The sequence below is a fragment of the Triticum aestivum genome, chromosome 4A (assembly GCF_018294505.1).
Source record: "Triticum aestivum cultivar Chinese Spring chromosome 4A, IWGSC CS RefSeq v2.1, whole genome shotgun sequence".
Lineage (NCBI taxonomy): Eukaryota > Viridiplantae > Streptophyta > Magnoliopsida > Poales > Poaceae > Triticum > Triticum aestivum.
Window position 1 is genome coordinate 446476042 of NC_057803.1, and position 5403 is coordinate 446481444.

Genomic DNA, 5403 nt, shown 5'->3' on the forward strand with positions numbered 1-5403 from the left:
TGCTGGTCATATTCTTCATGATGCTCTCTTTATGTTTCAATCCTTATCTTTTATGTGAGCATTATTGAAATCGTCATGCCTAGCTAAAAAGGCATTAAAGAAAATCGCTTGCTGGGAGATAACCCAACATTTATACCTAGTGTTTTTGTGTGTTCACATGATTATGCTACTGTAGTAATCAAGTTTTACAGCTTTTGTTTCAATAAAGTGCCAAGTAAGACCTTTGGGATGGCTTACGGTGATAGTTGATTTGATCTTGCTGAAAAACAGAAACTTTTGTGTCCAGGAGATTAGTTTTCATTTTTAACAGAAGCATGATAAAATACTGATTATTTTTGCAGAAGATTAATGAACAAAATTTTCAGGTTGTCCTAATTTTTCAGAATTTTTGGAGTTACAGAAGTATTCGAGAGTTACAGATTACTACAGAGTGTTCTGTTTTTGACAGATTCTATTTTCGATGCATAGTTTGCTTGTTTTCTAGTTTCTATGGCTTATATTGCTTAATATAAATTGTAGAAATGGTATGGCAGTAGGCATCATGTGAGAAAAAATATGAATCTTGTCTTGAAAGTACCTAAGTGGTGATTTGCTTTCTTATACTATCGGAGCTTACGAGTTTTCAGTTGAGTTTTGTGTTGTGAAGTTTTCAAGTTTTAGGTAAAGTTTTGATGGACTACGGAATAAGGAGTGGCAAGAGACTAAGCTTGGGGATGCCCAAGGCACCCCAAGGTAAAATTCAAGGACAACCAAAAGCCTAAGCTTGGGGATGCCCCGGAAGGCATCCCCTCTTTAGTCTTCGCCTATCGGTAACTTTACTTGAGGCTATATTTTTATTCACCTCATGATATGAGTTTTGCTTGGAGCGTCATTTTATTTTATTAAGATTTGTTTGCTGTAATTTATAATAATGTTTTGCATCTTTTATTTCAATAAAAAGGTCAAGTATAGCCTTTACCATGCTTATTTCTCAAGTCTGTATGGTGTTGTTTTAAAAAACAGAAAGTTTGCTGTTATGTTTTGAATATTTGTGAATAGTCAGAAAATGATAAAATCTTGAAATTTTTACAAAATGAGTAAAAACAAATTATCTAAAGTTTGGTAATTTTTAAGAATTTTTGGGATTAGGGAAGTATGATTCCTCTTGCATTCTTTATAGACTGTCCTGTTTAGACAGATTGCTGTTATGTTTGCGTTGTTTGCATATGTTTGCTTGTTTAATGATTCTATTTCAGGATAGCACTATTAAATATGCAGAGGCATTTAGTATGCAATGTCAAATAATAATTTTAGTGATTTTCTACAGTAGAGAATAATAAGGTTATGCATGAATTTATACTAACTTATCTCACGAGTTCTTGTTGAGTTATGTGTGGATGAAGTTTTTAAGAATTTTGGGAAACTATGATATGAGAGGAATTAAGGAGGCACAAGAGCTCAAGCCTGGGGATGCCCAAGGCATCCCTAATTAATATTTCAAGAATTCTCAAGCATCTAAGCTTGGGGATGCCCCGGTGGGCATCCCACCTTTCTTCATCAACAATTATCGGTTAGCCTCGGTTGAGCCTAAGTTTTTGCTTCTTGACATGATATGTTCTATCCTTGCAATGTCATTTTATTTTGTTTTGCTTGTTGTTTGAATAAAGTACTTAATATCTGAAATTTTATTTATGAGAAGGAGTCTTCACATAGTTACATAATTCTTCAACTACTCATTGTGCTTCGCTTATATCTTTTGGAGTAGTTTGTCGTTTGCTCTAGTGCTTCACTTATATCTTTTTAGAGCACGACGGTGGTTTTATTTTGAAGAAATTGATGAACTCTCATGCTTCACTTATATTATTTTGAGAGTCTTAAACAGCATAGTAATTTGCTTAGGTTATGAATTTAGTCCTAATATGATAAGCATCCAAGAGGGATATAATAAAAACTTTCATATAAAGTGCATTGAATACTATGAGAAGTTTGATTCTTTTTTATTGTTTTGAGATATGAAGATGGTGATATTAGAGTCATGCTAGTGAGTAGTTGTGAATTTGAGAAATACTTGTGTTAAGGTTTGTGAGTCCCGTAGCATGCACGTATGGGAACCGTTATGTAACGAAGTTGGAGTATGAGATATTTTTTGATTGTCTTCCTTATGAGTGGTGGTAGGGGACGAGCGTTGGTCTTTTCCTACCAATCTATCCCCCCTGTGAGCATGTGCCTAGTACTTTGTTTAGATAGCTAATAGACTTTTGCAATAAGTATGTGAGTTCTTTATGACTAATGTTGAGTCCATGGATTATACGCACTCTCATCCTTCCACCATTGCTAGCCTCTATAGTACCGCGCAACTTTCGCCGGTATCATAAACCCACCACATACCTTCCTAAAAACAGCCACTATACCTACCTATTATGGCATTTCGTAGCCATTCCAAGATATATTGCCATGCAACTTTCCACCGTTTCGTTTATTATGACACGCTTAATCATTGTCATATTGCTTTGCATGATCATGTAGTTGACATTGTATTTGTGGAAAAGCCACCGATCATAATTCTTTCATACATGTCACTCTTGATTCATTGCACATCCCAGTACACCGTCGGAGGCATTTATATAGAGTTATATTTTGTTCTAAGTATGGAGTTGTAATTCTTGAGTTGTAAGTAAACAAAAGTGTGATGATCTTCATTATTAGAGCATTGCCCCATCTGAGGAAATAAAAAAAAGAAAGGCCCAAAAAACAAAAAAAAGAGAAAAAGAGAGAAGGGGCAATGCTACTATCCTTTTACCACACTTGTGCTTCAAAGTAGCACCATGATCTTCATGATAGAGAGTCTCCTATGTTGTCACTTTCATATACTAGTGGGAATTTTTTATTCTAGAACTTGGCTTGTATATTCCAATGATGGGCTTCCTCAAAATGCCCTAGGTCTTCATGAGCAAGCAAGTTGGATGCACACCCACTTAGTTTTTTTTGTTGAGCTTTCATACACTTATAGCTCTAGCGCATCCGTTGCATGGCAATCCCTACTCACTCACATTGATATCTATTGATGGGCATCTCCATAGCCCGTTGATACGCCTAGTTGATGTGAGACTATCTCCTTCTTTTTGTCTTCTCCACAACCACCTTCTATTCCACCTATAGTGCTATGTCCATGGCTCACGCTCATGTATTGCGTGAAAGTTGAAAAGGTTTGAGAACATCAAAAGTATGAAACAATTGCTTGGCTTGTCATCGGGGTTGTGCATGATTTGAATATTTTGTGTGATGAAGATGGAGCATAGCCAGACTATATGATTTTGTAGGGCTGAACTTTCTTTGGCCATGTTATTTTGAGAGGACATGATTACTTTGTTAGTATGCTTGAAGTATTATTATTTTTATGTCAATATTAAACTTTTGTCTTGAATCTTTCGGATCTGAACATTCATGCCACAATAAAGAAATTACATTGATAATTATGTTAGGTAGCATTCCACATCAAAAATTCTGTTTTTATCATTTACCTACTCGAGGACGAGCAGGAATTAAGCTTGGGGATGCTTGATACGTCTCCAACGTATCTATAATTTTTTATTGTTCCATGCTATTATATTATCCATCTTGGAAGTTTTATATGCATTTATATGCTATTTTATATGATTTTTGGGACTAACCTATTAATCTAGAGCCTAGTGCCAGTTTCTGTTTTTTTCTTGTTTTTGAGTTCTACAGAAAAGGAATACCAAACGGAGTCCAATTGACGTGCCAATTTATGATGATTTTTTATGGACCAAAAGAAGCCCCCGAAGTAAAAGAGTTGGGCCAGAAGAGTCCCGAGCTATCCACGAGGGTGGAGAGCGCGCCCTACCCCCTGGGCTCGCCCCCCTATCTCGTGGATGACTCGGAGACCCCCCCCCCCCCCCAATGTGAGACCGATGCCAAAAATTCCTGTAAATACAAAAACCCTAGAAAAAAATCTAGATCGGGAGTTCCGCCGCCGCAAGCCTCTGTAGCCACCAAAAACCAATCGGGGCCCTGTTCCGGCACCCCGCCGGAGGGGGGATCCATCACCGGTGGCCATCTTCATCATCCCGGCGCTCTCCATGACAAGGAGGGAATAGTTCACCCTCGGGGCTGAGGGTATGTACCAGTAGCTATGTGTTTGATCTCTCTCTCTCTCTCGTGTTCTTGATTGGCACGATCTTGATGTACGCGAGCTTTGCTATTATAGTTGGATCTTATGATGTTTCTCCCCCTCTATCTCCTTGTGATGAATTGAGTTTTCCCTTTGAAGTTATCTTATCAGATTGTTTCTTTAAGGATTTGAGAACACTTGATGTATGTCTTGCATGTGCTTATCTGTGGTGACAATGGGATATTCACGTGATTCACTTGATGTATGTGTTGGTGATCAACTTGTGTGTTCTGTGACCTTGTGAACTTATGCATAGGGGTTGCACACGTTTTCGTCTTGACTCTCCAGTAGAAACTTTGAGGCACTCTTTAAAGTTTTTTGTGTTGGTTGAATAGATGAATCTGAGATTGTGTGATGCATATCGTATAATCATACCCACGGATACTTGAGGTGACATTGGAGTATCTAGGTGACAATAGGGTTTTGGTTGATTTGTGTCTTAAGGTGTTATTTTACTACAAACTCTAGGGCTGTTTGTGACACTTATAGGAATAGCCCAATGTATTGATCGGAAAGAATAACTTTGAGGTGGTTTCGTACCCTACAATAATCTCTTCGTTTGTTCTCCGCTATTAGTGACTTTGGAGTGACTCTTTGTTGCATGTTGAGGGATAGTTATATGGTCTAATTATGTTATCCTTGTTGAGAGAACTTGCACTAGTGAAAGTAAGAACCCTAGGCCTTGTTTCAACGCATTGCAATACCGTTTTCGCTCACTTTTATCATTAGTTACCTTGCTGTTTTTATATTTTCAGATTACAAAAACCTATATCTATCATCCATATTGCACTTGTATCACCATCTCTTCGCCGAACTAGTGCACCTATACAATTTACCATTGTATTGGGTGTGTTGGGGACACAAGAGACTCTTTGCTATTTGGTTGCAGGGTTGTTTGAGAGAGACCATCTTCATCCTACACCTTCCACGAATTGATAAATCTTAGGTCATTCACTTGAGGGAAATTTGCTACTGTCCTACAAACCTCTGCACTTGGAGGCCCAACAACGTCTACAAGAAGAAGATTGTGTAGTAGACATCATCAGCGACGACGGTCGGCCCTTTTTAATCTGAGCGTGCGATGGGGGGCCGTCCTCATCCGCTTCCAGACGCCTCGTCCCCATCTCGCCACCACCATGCTCCCCCGTCGGCGACAAAGCCTAGCAAACCCTAGCCATTGCTATGGGTCTCTTCTCCGACAAGGGGAAGGGCAAGGCCTCTATAGGCCCTCC